At 35.2% G+C, this 15,921-nt stretch overlaps 1 protein-coding gene across 2 annotated transcripts in view; it reads right to left on the minus strand.

The window, feature by feature from the left end:
- The window catches only part of LOC138321895 (GTPase-activating Rap/Ran-GAP domain-like protein 3), a 128,336-nt gene that overhangs the window by 99,455 nt on the left and 12,960 nt on the right, over window positions 1-15,921 (minus strand). The window lies entirely within an intron of this gene.

Below are 15,921 nucleotides of genomic sequence, written 5' to 3' on the forward strand. Positions count from 1 at the left end.
GGGCAAGTTTTAAGGAAAGCTTCGGTACTGAGAGAAAAAAAAAAGTTTCCGGAAGCCTAGTCGCAACTATTCCACTTAGGTTTAGAACTACCGGAAGATTAATACCGGGATTTGCTCACCACTCGGTTATAACGACCATTTACAAAAAGATAGTTAATTAACTAATAATAATGACACAGAGCTTTATTTATCACATCTATTGGTTAAATTAACCGTTGTTTACATGGTGGTGTTCAGTAGATCTGAACTACCGAACCATATTTCCAGACAATTTTATGGCGCATTCGGGTTTAAATTGGTATCAGGTTACATGTACTAGTAGTCGGAATTGAGCCAAATACCTATGACATAAGAATCGGAGTGTGTGTGCTGTATTGGTAGTAGTGACAGGGTGTAATGCCCAATGTATCCCTCCGCTGAGACAGGAAGTGTGTTATCTGTCACTGTCACTATGCGTCTACCAGACCCGAGCATCACATACTTGTTGGTTCCTAGATCTGATCTTGTCAGCCCGAGGGGCAAGTCCCATACTGTTACAGCTGTGTTTTACGGCAGCGAGTACTGCAGATACAATCAGGCGGAAGCGGTTTGGATATGGACAGAATCAAATAAAAACTTTAATATGAAACACAATTAACGTTGTTCCTGGAGCGAAGGTATTCTATTGCAAACCGTGCGGACTGAATTTTATATGCAGTGTGTCGATGATACAACATCCTAATCCCGAGGGTAGTTCATATGCGTAATGTCGATAACGCGATCCCTGGGGAAGGGGAATTCAGAGATGTGTATTGGGTTGTTTAAACAGATGATCCTTGATAACAGGAGTGAGATAAAATGTTCGCCATAGATCCAAAAAGTCTATTGATACGGCTGATGGAGAGAGCTTTAACAAAACAGATGACTTTGATAGTGATCATAAAGAAATATTTGGTTTTTTTTTCTGATTTCATTGTATCCGCTATGGAGTTATCAAAGATAATCAAAGGTAGAATCTACAGTGACTATGTAGACTTTGGCTCCGTTCGATTGTTGATATTTTTAATGCTTCTCGATATATATTGTGGAAAAGACTTTGTCAATAAAGCAATTCCTGTTCTTTATACGCGTCGATCAAAACATCTATGCTTTTTGTACATAAAGTCATTCTACACATGTTTAGTTACGATACAGAGAAAAGCTCGAACAAATAGATTGTAAAAAGAGTCCCGGGGACCTTACGGTTATCTGACAAAATTTATTTGACGTAGGACAAAAAGACACCTTACATGATTTCATAGCAAATATTAGCAAAAATTCTAATACGGATGCCCGTTCCACTGTTCCTCAATGTCAAATCAACTTTAGTTCTATGCTTTGATTATCCTCTCCCAATGATGTTTCACATCAAATTGGCTGTAATCAATGCAAGCGTTAACGACGAGTAGAAACTGAAAGAAAACTGTAGATATTTAAAGCAAAAATTTCCCTATTGGAGCCCCGCAACTCTGTCAACAGAGGTAAGCCAAACCATATTTTTTATTAATAAAATCGTCCTCTGCCAATAATGTTTCACATCATATTTAGTCCAGAAGTGTTAAGGGGAAGTATTTAAATCAAACCTTGGGCAAAGTTCACCCTTTGGAGCCGCGCCTATCTACCCCTGTGTAGGACCATGTTCATATAAAGATGATGGCCTTCAATTAATAATGTTTCATCCCACATGTGGTTGAGATCCACTGAAGTAGGATTTTATAACAAAACCTGTCCTATGTTCCCTGTTTTGTGCCCCACCCATCTGTCCCTAGGGGTCAGACCACGTTCATTTATATAAAATATGATTGTTTTCACACCATGATAATTGATGTTTAACATCAAATCTGGTTGTAATCTACGTAAGAGTTACGCAGTAGTAAGATTTAAAAAAAAAAAAAAACTTCTGTGAGATTCCCCATTTGAAACCCTGCTTCTTTGTTCCTTGGGGTCGGCTTCTTTACATCAGGTGTGGTTATCCTTCCCCGATGACAATTCACCACACCAAATTTGGTAGTAACATGCGATGGGATTAAGGAGGAGTATGTTTTTTAATGAAATAATCCACGAAAATTAATAGCCACGTAATGTAATGATTTCACAGTATGCACGACGCATTGCGCTTGACGACGGACGAAGCACGAAGGTCAGAGGACCTAAAGACAAACAACTCTTGAAGGTTTACCGACGATAAAGCATACAGTATCAGTGATTACTTTTTCAAAATGTTAAAGATGGTCCACCGCCGACAGAGCATAAATATTACTCACCATTTGAACAATAATTGGTACTTAACCAAGTATATTTGTGTATAATTAAGACAAAAATGATATAAAATAATTGATTTTGCTTTTGTTGCACGCGCAATCAGTATTTCTTTACTTATAAGATATAGTGCCACGAATGTTTTCCGGGATGTAATTAATTATTTCTAATATTTTAATCTTGAAGAAGCATTACAAGCTCAATCTTTTCAATGGTTGTAATGGTGTAAAGTAGGTAATTTTTGTGACTGAAGAAAAATATCAATTCGTATGCTTCTGTTTTTGATAAAAAAAAAAACGTTTGTCAGCGGTGGAGCATCTTAAAGTTCATAATGCACATCAGGTTTTATATGTGTAAACTCAACAATCAGTGAGCGTCACTAACATATGTCATTAAAGATGCTCCACCGCTGACAAATGGTATTTGTTCACTATCAGAAACAGGAGCAGACGATTTGGTATTTTTCTTCAGTTACAAAAGTTACTTACTTCACACCATTACCACCATTGAAAAGTTTGAGCTTCTAATTTTACTTAAAGTTTAAAATATAAAAAATAATTAATTGCATCCCGAAAAAATTCCCTGGCACTATATCCTATATGGAATGAATTACTGATTGCGCATGCACCAAAAGCAAAACAAATTATTATATATTATGTTTTGTGTTAATTAGACATACATATACACGATTAAACACTAATTATTGTTCAAATGATGAATATCATTTATGCTCTGTCGGCGGTGGAGCATCTTTAAGCTTAAATTCCTAAGTTTATTTTTGTGCATAAATTTTCTTTTATTTCCATTCTAAAAACACCAACAACATAATATTTGATGCTGAAGAGAAAGAAAGATATCTATTGAAAATCGTTGGATTGGCGTTTAGGTAGTCATCATATACTTTCTTTTTTCATCTAATTTAATTATAATTTAATCTAATTTCATTTTGTTTAAATTATTAAACGAGTCATCTGGAGAATAAATAATGATTTTTGCCGCTCTAAAATACACTAGACAGTATTACAATAGAGGATCCCAAACAAGTCACTGTTGATTGCCATGTTGTTCATCAGACTCGAGTTATTCCAATTTTCAAAAACACGAGCTTCGTTTCAAATTTGAAAATCGAATAAACAATAGTCACGTGTTAGTCTAATGAGAACTTCCTTACCCCATAACTCTAACTATATATAGTTACACCGTGGTGATCATTTGTACCTGATTTACATTCAAGACAGATAAACACAAATTGCATCATAGTATCTTTCCACAATATGATATAATGTCCAAATACAAGAACCAATCTTAACAAAATGAGCTATAAATAGCAGGCTGGAGAATCAAGAGAGAATGAAGATGACTAATGAGAAACGCTGGCGGTGTTCATTGGTCTCTGTAACCATTAACGATAATCAACTACTATGGAATTTATCTTGTGTTTTGGGATAAAACTAAGTTACTTATGACCTAATCTCCAGTAGATTTATGGACAATGACATTCTCTGATTTTGTTGAAACGGATCATTTTTAAAGTTGTCAACACCAAAACAGTGTTTGGTAGTATTTGAACACATTTTCATTTCACATTATGAATACAATTTTGAATACAATTCCTACTGTGAACAGGATGATTCCTACTGTGAATATGACGAATAAATCAAACAGTAACGTGGACTTTTCACTAGTGAATCGTATTTATGCTAGTCTTTTGACTAGACAGGGAAATAAAAACTAAATGTGGTCTGTATTCCTTTTATCCAGATGCCAATAACACAACATCACAATCTCCATAAATCTTTTACTGGTGGCATCCGTACGTAAATAGTACGGACATTGGCTCCGGTAGTGATGGACTCGTTCTATATATATATATACAGTAAATGTATTACCCTAAATAAAAAGAACGTCTATACATCAGTAACAACACATCGCCTTAAGATTGGATTCGTCGCCAGGTCAAAGTTTTTGATCTGACTTTTGAAATTGTGGTCAGGGTTGCAGTAAACAAACGATTTGACATTGGCTTAGGAGACAAATGTGCCAGTGTATCAATAGCCTTCCTTATAGATGTATAACACAAAGGGGCCCGTTTGCCTTATAGGTCACTTAACACGTATATATAAAGACAACATAAAGTACTTCTGACAAAAAAACAGTTACTAAAATTTGAACCTTGATCCTCTTTTCCCAGCATTCAACTTTGCCTCATTTATATGGAATGTGATTGTCTTCCCCCAATGATACTTCACACCATATTTGGTTTTATGGAGTTATGCAGGAGTAAGGATTTTAAACACATATGCAGCAAAATTCTTAATTTGGGTCCCGCCCCTCGACCCTTTTGGGCTGGACAAGGCTCATTTATATATATATGATTGCGTTATTTTAATGCTACGGCATAATTTTGGTAGTGAATCCCATTGGGATAAAGTGGATGGTAGGCTTTTGAATGAATTATCTTACGTAGGACGTATGGCGCACGTCGACGGACGAAGCACGTATGATAGGTCGATAACAATAGGCCATGCTGACTCGTCTGGTCAGATGACCTAAAATGATTAGGAGAGTTACGCGCTGATTGATCGATAATTGATGAAGGTCGAAATAAATACAAGTTTAGTTAATATCCCTTCAATATCCTACTTTGCTGAAATATTTATCCATCAGAGTAAACTTTTGTTTTCATGAAATCCTCTTTTAAATTGTTTATTTCATGTGAATTACATTGACATATATGTATAAATTTTCGCAGATTTCTTTAAGTGTATGTTCGCAATTTACTATAACATGGGTTTCATACATGTATAAATGTATTTAATGTTAGATAATTCTTTCCTTTTTTGCGTTAGACAATTCTTGTTATTTTTTACGTAAGACGCTTCTGGTTATTTTTGCGTTAGACATTTCTAGTTATTTTCACGACAGATAATTCCAGTTATTTTCACTTAAGATAATTCTAGTTATTTTTATGTTAAACAACTAAAATCATTTTCACACTACACATTTCTGGTTATTTTTTATGTTAGACAATTATGTTTTTGTCTTTTCAATGTGAGGCTTTATTGTGAATATTATTCAGTGAGCTGTGCACGACTAGTACTAATTTCTAGGTTTTCGAACGTGTTTTGTTAACCTGAATGACATTTGTACCACTCTGCATATATAAATAATCCATTTGCGTGTTTGAACACAACAAGCGTATCTGTTTTACATCGAAAAATTCTGTTTTATCGGTGTATACTGCCGACAGCGCGTTTGAAATGCGCACGAGATTGGGTCTTTACCATCGTTGTCCCATATCGAACTTCCGGTTAGTAATTGCGACTCGATTTCCGGTGTGACGGACATTAACCCATTACATTGATAAATCTCTTCCAAGATCTATACAGTGGAGTAATTCCTGCGACCACAAACGGCCATACTGTGTGACCTGTCCTGCGCGCTGTTCACGTGCGCCGACAACGCGGTAAGGTTGCTTTGACTTTATTATTAATAACGCTAGGTTCTACAGCTTCTTCGATTCCCTAGTATGAATTATTAACGAAATGCGGCAGTTTCAATCGAAGGTACAAACCTAATCACTGGTCTATCTGGCTTCGATTAAAAAATGAAAATAAAAACTTATACGACATGTAAACATGTGGAATGTAATTACATGTATAGTACACCACATCAACTTAACTTTAATTAAATTTAAATGTGTGTTGTTTCTTTTTTGTTAATTAATTATTTCTCGACCTGAAATGCGAATGAGCGGTTGTATTAGAATGGTTTTATCGTATCGTGTTTCTATTTGTACCGAGGTTCTTTGTTGTTAAAGTACAATGTGGTAGTTTTACATTGTTCCTATTTCCAATCGATTGTTATAAAATACATTTTATCGTAATAAAAGAAATGTTTAACTAAATCTAAAACGAGTGTAATATTTTTTCAGAATCTCCGAAGTTCTTAGTTTACCGATAATACCATATTCATCATCATTTCTTGAACAATTTAAAACAATTGATTAAAGTTTAATTTCAACAAAAGTCTTTTAAATTTTGCCCGGTGTCCTCCTAATGACATCCTCGATACTTTGGGGTTACTATCACTGACGTGATATCCACCTCTGGACTATCTCATAGTAAAACTGAAGACTGTTCAGGGGGGAATCTGACCAGCCACGGGCCTGCTTAGACTTCCAGCGAAAATTACAGAGAGAGCGACTCCGAACTTCAAAGCCACACAGTCAACCAGAGTGTACCGTCATTCGATTGTTTTGACGTACATCAAAGGATCAATTTACTTGTGTTTTCTGCTGCCTTTATTCAGTTTCACTGGGATATAATCCAGGGGTGGATAAAACGTCAGTGATAGTAACCCCTGGTGTATCGAAATGCCCTAACTGACTAGAACTATCACTACGATACCCTATAAATATGTATACGTGGGCCAAACACCAGCCTCCTTCATTCAAATGTAACTGAATTATACAGGGAATCATGCATGTCTATCCTACACTTAACATTTTCCTGAACACCTGCTTCAGTTCTCATTTAAACTAAATAACCACACAACACAATAAGTAGATGAGCCTGCTCTCTGAAGGCCACTGTAGAATATAATATTTGCCGTTGGAACGTCATCTTAGACCACATATAGATGCTGCGATACTATACCTTTTGTTAATAAATCTGTTTTGTTTTCGAAATTTAGAGGGCCGTTAAAAGCACATTACATTTCCACAACGAAAATTGAAAGGTTTTTTTCTATACATAAATGTAATTATTACGTCAGAGCAGCATTATCCGTATAAATTTAAGATTCACCTAGTAAACCTATAAGTAAAGAATGAAAATTCAATGATAGCCAGTCACTGTCTATAATTAGGACGATGATACCAGGTGATTAAGGTCACTGTCTACAGTAAGACATTGCATGACAACTCTCAGTTAAGAAACGTCCATCAATTACTTGAATTTGTTTGAAATGGATTTGCTTGAATATTTATGATAAAAAAATCGAATATACACGTAAAATGGGGTCTGGGCCCCTCTCTATATCCACATACGGTATACATTCCAACATATAATTATGTAGTCATTTAAGCATTGATGTAACTATTTTTTAACTTCATCGGGTTATGAAAGAAATGTTGTTTGCAAACTGTGTGAATCTGCGTAGCAGATTCTCTTAAAAGTTTGCAAACAACATTTCTTTCATAACCCGATGAAGTTAAAGAATAGTTACATCAATGCTTATAATTAATTTTTCAGACAACTTGATAACATAAAATACGTTTAAACGTACGATTCCATTAATTTTCCAATGGATTTTTTTTTTCTAAATCAATACGCAACGTTGACGTCTCTATTGTGACGTCACGATAACCTGGGATTTTCGCGTCATTCTCGAATGTTTTCTTTATAGTATATAAAAAAAAAACATCTGCCAATCAGAGAGTTGGATTTAGTATGAAAACAAATAAAAACTAATTATATGTACATATTGGATATGCTCTGATTATACATGTAATACATTATTATGTGGATAGCTAATTAACACGATGTTTCCATATTTAGAAACACCGAGTCAATATTGCTATCGTAACATCGATATCAAAATAGGATTAAATGATCTTTGATTTGGTTGATACATGTACATTCTATGGTGTTATACGCAGGGGCGTAGTGATGTTATTCCCTGCCGAATCTGCTCCAAAGCAACTTGTCTCGGAGCAGTTCAAACAATCCAGGAAGCCGAATCAAATTTCTACGACTCAGCTTTTGATGTATGTTACTATGAGACATTATGAAATAGAAATAAAAACTGAAACTCAGGATTGCTGTCCCTACATTTTGGACACTTTTAGTATTGTAGGTGTATTCAGAATATGATAATAATATAGTATTGTACAATATCCGATAATAGTGCTGATAAATACAGTGATATTTTCGAAACAGTCTATACATTACACATCGTACGTTTTTTTCCGCTCATTCACTCTTCCTTCCCTCTCACCAACAGACCTCCGGTCTTTGACTCATTTCCACTATTATACCTCTCTCCCCAGCTCACTTACCGATTCAGCATCTCCTATCATATTTAAAGCTCATTTGCCAGATCATCATGGCACCTACTAGTTACTCATATGCTGAACAAAAACCCAAGGAAAAATCGTCGGTATGTGTATTCTTTGAGGAGTCGCCTATCCACCCACCAACGAAGGAAACAACGTAGATATGTGTAAGTGCAGTATCTGTGCACTGTAGCACTCTACATTTGCACCAGGGCAAACATACGTGAAGGCCAATCAGGGTTTAAGGAAGCTTTGATTACACCTTGGTACATTATGCACCTGTGCTTGAAAAAAGAAAGAAACATACCACAAGAATTGAACTTCAGTATCTATATGAACTAAAATCGATCTTTCTAAATATTGATATTTTAAATACATATATCTTTGCGTCTCTGTCCAAAATTAACATTTAACTTTTTAACAGAACAATTGAATTTAATTTTATGACACTCTTAAATTATTTGGATTTATATCGTTACTTACAAAGTGGAGTTGGGATTTATTTCGTTTTATATTATTTCTCTGTGAAAGCGATCACGATAACTCTTATTTCATTCTATTATACGTTGATATTAGTGATTACTACTACTAATTATCGCCACCAATATATTGCGGCCATGATAAACAGGTCCATGATAGTTTGGCTTGTTACAATTAGGACACATAATAACGTTTTCTTGTAATTACATTATGATGTATGGAGAATTAACTCAAAGCCTTGATTTACGTGGATCATAAACTGTTTCAAGAGGAAAAGTATCATTACACATTAATGTATATACACCAAAAAGCATTGCATCTACACTGTAGATGCATGTAATATAACACAGAAGTGAAATATCAATCAGTGATAGTAACAATCAAGTAACACACAAAAGACACAAATTCCCACATACAACAGGGATGATGAATGTGGTTGGTAATGTCTGGAACGGTTTGCCAGAATCGGTCGTAAATACAGAACCACAAAAGACGTTAAAATCCTGCTGGGACACCATATAAAAGACGCCATGTATATAGTAATTACTGATACGTTTTTGGACATCAAATGCAAATAATCATTCACAACATATAATCTGTGTAATATGTCTTATGATGTGGACAAAGAGGCTGTCATCCTACGTTCATAATTTTTCAATTAGATTAAAGTAAATTTTGAAAGTTTTATGGCCATAATTTCCAAGGGTACAGTTCGGTATCGTACGTGTATCGTACGTCTGACTTGAGATTGCTTCGTCTGGGTAAGAATAACAGAGTTGCCGTTCTTTGCACGACAACGGCGATAGCTCGAAGCAAATTATGCAGTAGGCAGTAGAAACTCGCCTCACCAAATGCATGTAATACCTAATATCGGTGAATTAATCAGATAATTTCAGTAATTACGTCAAATAGATTTATATTATCACGGAATTTATATTAGTTTCCGGAACACTGGCGTATAATATGCTACAAACATGCGCCAATCATAGCGAGGAGAGAAAATTACATTTATGAGATTTTAGAAATAAGATTACTGTTAATTACCCAAGACGACTTCTAGAACCCTAAATGGTATTTTTACAAAAATGACTTGGTCATATTGAAAATGAGGACTGTTATGTATTCCGCTACAGTGACCGCGGAGGGTTGGAAGAGAGCTCAAGGAATCTGAGTTAGTTTTGTCATTAACCACGATATTTTTTTTATTAAAATAATATTGCCATTTTTTATATGGCACAAGTTTTCGATCTCATATAAAGCTCTCTCCCAATACAATTTTACAATATACATCCCATATGACCTTTAAAGTTTTTTTTGTATTGGGTATTCGTAATTTTATTCCAATACAACGAGAAGGAGAAAAAATAGAATGGAGAGAATAATGTACATAAATAATTTGTATAGTTACTTTTATTGAGAATATCTATTTCTCAGGGACCCAACAACAAACGTATAACATTTTTAAGCACTACATTTTTCATTTTACTGCCTGGTCGACTGTGTCCGTTGTTTCTTTCTCCTCCCAATTCTTTCCGTCTGTTATAATATATTTCCTACCACTCAATGGGTTCAGTTTCATGAACATTCCTTAACTTCTAGGAATTCCTTAACTTCAATTTCCTCATAGAAATACATTACAAAAGTTAAGGGAAATCTTAAGTTAAGGAGCCTTCCTTAAAAACCTGTAATGCTTTCCTATGGGGAATTTTAACTTAAAGATGCTCCACCGCCGACAGAGCATAACTGATATTCATCTTTTGAACAATAATTGGTGTTTAATCGTGTATATATATATGTCTAATTAACACAAAATAATAATAAATAAAAAATTTTAATAAAAGATGCTCCACCGCCGATAGAGCATAAATTATTTTCATTTGAACAATTTGGTGCGTGAATATATATGCGCAAAAAATAATAAAAAAAAATAATTTGTTTTCCTTTGGTGCATGCGCAATCAGTACATCATTCCATATAGGATAGAGTGCCACGGAATTTTTTCGGGATGCAATTAATTATTTTTCATATTTTAAACTTAAAGTAAAATTAGAAGCCCAAACTTTTCAATGGTGGTAATGGTGTAAAGTAAGTAACTTTTGTAACTGAAGAAAAATACTAAATCGTCTGCTCCTGTTTTTGATAGTGAAAAAATACCATTTGTCAGCGGTGGAGCATCTTTAAAGGATTCCTTAAATTTAAGAAATGTTCATGAAACTGGGTCCAGGTGCCGTTAATTGAAGGAAAGAGATCTCTTAAATATACGTTGTGGCACTTTCTTAAGATAATGTTAAACACCAGTAAATCATATAACTAGAGCATTGAAGTGGTATTCTTATTAGTACCAACATACAAAGTTTGATTGGGACCAACACTAAAAAAATCAAACATGAGCTTTCAGTGATAAAAAGTTTACAAAGTTTTACTGCATTGCGATGATTTGTTAAATGTTTAAATTGACATAATTGAATAAAAATTATTGAAAATGAAAAAAAAAAGAAAAAGATAATGTTAAATAATCGTAGCGCAGAAGAGGAGAAATGGAGAGAGGAGCCAGAGAGAGGGGGGAGGGGAGGAGAGGTCGATATGTATGTAGTTTGAAACGTTTTTGTGATAATGTGTGTTGTTGATTGTTCTGACATATATCTTAAGTTAGGTTTTCTTTATTTGATAACCTTGGTTCAACATTTAATAGTACAATATAGTTGCAGATCTAGTGGAATAGAATCGTGAAGTTCTTGGTTCAGCTTATTCTTTGATTGACATAATTTTTTTAATGCTACCAATAACACGAGATGAAAACGTCTCAATATACAATCAGCCACACAGAAATGACATATCAATGGAAATGTTTAAAATAAATGAATGAATATACAAATATGTAAATAAGTAAATAAAATAAAACAAATACATATACAATGTATAAAAAATGAATAATTACCGAAATGATCAACTTTCACTGCCTTGTTTATTTTAGTATTATCCGTTGTGCCATTGTATGATTTTCATATTTTTGACCATGTTTCCCCTAACCTTGGTACCAAACCTTGACATTCTGAGTTACAGATAGACGTATGCTGCCATCGTCGGAGACCCACGGATGATCGCACTACACTATGCTACACTTATCATCCGGTGATAAGTGTAGTGCGATCACCCGTGGGTCTCCGACGATGACGTCCTGCATTCAACGTTAGAATGTCAAAGTCGAGTGCCAGGGTCAGGTGAAACTTGGGCTGAGGCGGATAGACTACAGTTACAGTATTGTTAAGGATAATTGACGGACCGCTACATGTTTCCTGACGATCCTACTGCACACCTTATATTAGGATATTTTGACGTCGGCAAATTTTGGCGATTTATGTATCAAAATAAAGTGGATAAATTTTGGTGCCTTTAAATCATGCATTTCCCTGTACTATGTATTTTTGGCGTATTACTTGATTTGAACAAATGATAAAAATCCTGAAGATTCCGTTACGGTACTTTTCTGGAAAGTCTGAGTTATTCTATATAAAGATATCATATACAATGATCTAGGATATTGAACCAATGCAGTAATATGATTACAAACTGGGTCAATACAATACGCTATATATAAAGACCTTGACAATAAACTATGCCGACACAACATAAATAATTTACTCAATAAAATGTAGCTACATTGCTGGGTTGAGAGGATACGCGCAGGAAATCTGACACGAAGCAGTATAATGTAACATGTCATTTGCTTCTCTGCAAGAGAGACTCACTGCCCCATGCACACTTGAAAAAAATACTGGTAGTTTTCATAAATAATTTAAGACGAGAAGATATGTCCTTACCACAATAAGTCCAAATTATGAATCATCCTTCCGTTTTTCTCGTGTGTGTGTGTTATTATTATTATTTGGGCCAGTAATAACAGCTTTTGTATGTTGCAAGTGTCCGTAAAACCAAAATTAGCCCGAGATACTCTGGCCCTGACACCAGACTTAGACATTATGACAGAGAGATGTCTGGTCCTAATGTATCTGTCATAATGTCTAAGTCTGGTGTCAGGGCCAGAGTATCTCGGGATAAACCAAAAATGTATATTTATTGCATCATTGTTTACCAAAAAAGGCTCATTTCAATTTCATTTTCTGGTAAATACAATACAATATCAGTTTACATGAACGTTGCGCGGCACGAGTTAGCCCCCTTTGCCTACCAGACGACAGTATTGTCTCATGTCACAATGAATTCGTTATAATGGGTTGTCACTTTCGCGAGCTCATTAAGGACGTTTGCACTTTTATGGAACATGCTGGGAGTGTGTGCTATTTAAAGTCTGTAAAGACTGCCTCACTAATCTCGTGTCAACTACAATTACCAATATCGGCCTGTTATTAAGCACAGCTTCCCTATAATCCAGCTACCAACAAACCCTTTTAACTTCCCAACACGATATTCTCATATTGAAAACGAGTCTGACATTTTTATCCCAAAAATAGATTTTTTTACAATAAACCATCTTGAGAGACTCGATCGTTTTCATATCCAACAAGTTCAGGATTGTCCCTGGAAAAAATTGAAATAGCTTTTAATTAGCCTATAAACATCTACAAAATGAGCATTTCAGAGGCATCGCGATATTTTAGTTCAGAAATTCCACAAGTCTCTTCGAATCCTTCATAATCGTTATTTTCAAATATGCATTGTTCTGATGTTTTTCCCTTCGCAATGGGATGTCATAGAGAGGAGTGTCCTATCACAGATAACCAAATCTTAATGAGTTCCAATTAATGAACTTAATACACGTCATCATCGTAAAACAAGTATTCTAAATTCTACTCTGGTAGTAATATTTCTGAAATAAAACACACAGCGGAAGTAAACCACATTGTTGAGAATGGCAGAATGTTTTTTTTCAAGATTTCAATAAACATCGAAGAATTTTAAAACTAATATTTCATATTTCTGATTAATTTTGATTGCAAGTATATCGGATATTTAGCGAGAGGATTGCCTGCGATTCAAATTAATGAAATCTTTCTGTCGCTAACCCCGAAACAGGAAATTAAACGGTATTAAACAACGATTTGTCAGTCCTTCTAAATCGCTTGTTTCCTGTTTGAAGTAAATGAGAATTAGAAAGTCAGTTCGTGTATACAGATTTACAATCGAGACCATTTCATGTGTGAAATTGGCTGTACCAAATCATATGCAATTTCATCGACAGAAACGAAATTAATCGAATCTCAACAATGCCGTACATATTTGAGGATCCACAGGGATCCGGGATATAGTTATATATCATGTTTGACAACTTAGGAATCTTACGCCTCGACTTGAGATTCGTGATTAAAAACTTAATAATTATCTTACCCTCAGGTTTCTATTCTCTTGTCTCTCTCCAAAAAGCCGTACTCTCACCGTAAGTGCGGTGAAGAGACAAAAATGTCCCCTGCTCATTTTTCTATGTAGAAATTTTATTTGTGTAAAATGAGCTGGGACTGTTCTGAAGTTGTAATTGTTATTAACAGACATGTATTTGACTATTTTTAGGTCATTACTATTGCAAGATCCTTTGACTATAGTCCGAGGTTCTTGAATCCCTGGAGGAAGCATTTTTTTATCGTTTAATATTTCAAAAATGACTTATCTAATCATTCCAGAATGACTTTATTGCGCCTTTACACATTACAGTTTAGTTTGGTTTGGGTTTTTATTAGTTAAACATCCTATTAAAGGGCCACTACCTTTCCGGAGCAAAATTTTTAGGTTTCTTAAAAACATTAAAAACAAAAGAAAATATATATCGATGGCTTAAGATGAGGTTACAACACCAAACATATGCAAGATTTCCTGTCTAATGTACGATAACAGTGGAAATTCATTTCGCTGTTTTGCCGTCTGGCGCAGTGATAGTCAATTACCGCGCGGCATTTAGGACGACGGCGGGAAACATAAAACGACCCGCGTTATGAAAATTAACATTTTATCTATTCTAATTAAACAGTTCTGAAGGTGGTGATAAGTGTGCTAGTAAACGTATAGTTAATAACTTCTGCGACTCTACAAAATTATTGATCTCGTTTCACATTCCTATTTTAAAAATTAAAAGCCGTTTCGGAAAGGTAGTGGCCCTTTAACAGCCAGGGTCATGTAAGGACGTGTCAGGTTTGTTGGTGGAAGAAAGCTTGATTACCCAGAGAAAACCCACCGACCAGTGATCAGTACCTAGCAACTGCACCGCATGGGATTCGAACCCTAATTCCAGAGGTGGAGGACTTGTGGTAATACATGTATGTCGGGATATCTTAACCACTCGGCCGCCGCGGCCCCAAGCACATAACAGTGTTGCCTCTCTTGCGAGTAAGTATCCATTGTGACGTCATTATTTTCTAGCGAAAAAAAATATGACGTTACTCTAGCAAACACACGACGTCACCATCAATATCTACTCGCATTGGCAAACTTTTGATATGAAAACACATAATAAACTGAATGGCGTTACGTCATGTCATTATTGTTGCTATGCTGGATGAATAATATCTACCGTATCAGCGTTATACATGATACTCTTCATAAGGGCTGCATTGTAGTGTGAAAGGCATTGATTCCTTAAGTCGAGAAATGGCCTGCGACACAAGATCGCGTTTGTTTTCCTCGCATGAGAAGGCCCCAATTAGCCAGATTTATCCTGGTACTCCACATTAAGTTTTATAATGTCACACAGCTCGAGCATTGATCACTTTGTTGGATACTAGCGTGTTAATCCATTTCCTTCCAGAACGTTAATCACTCGCGTATATTTTATTAGCTGTGATAGCAGGGCGACACGTTTCTTCCATTCCGATTTATCATATTGTCGGCGATTCGTGGGGGCTCGTCACTAATCGATTAACACTATTGGTGCATTAACTAACAATCACCGGAAAAAAGAGAACCGGTAGATAAAGTGATAGTTAAGTTCCCACTTTGTCTCATATGTATAGCAGCATTATAGTTTTTCGTCTTATCCTCCAACTTGATTTCAAAAATTTCAAACTGTCTTGGCGTAAAATACCACATCTCATTCTGATAACAAATTAAACCACTTCCACATCGCAAAGAAAACACACCTCGACGTAACTACAATATCA

This window comes from Argopecten irradians, chromosome 4, assembly GCF_041381155.1.
Source record: "Argopecten irradians isolate NY chromosome 4, Ai_NY, whole genome shotgun sequence".
NCBI lineage: Eukaryota > Metazoa > Mollusca > Bivalvia > Pectinida > Pectinidae > Argopecten > Argopecten irradians.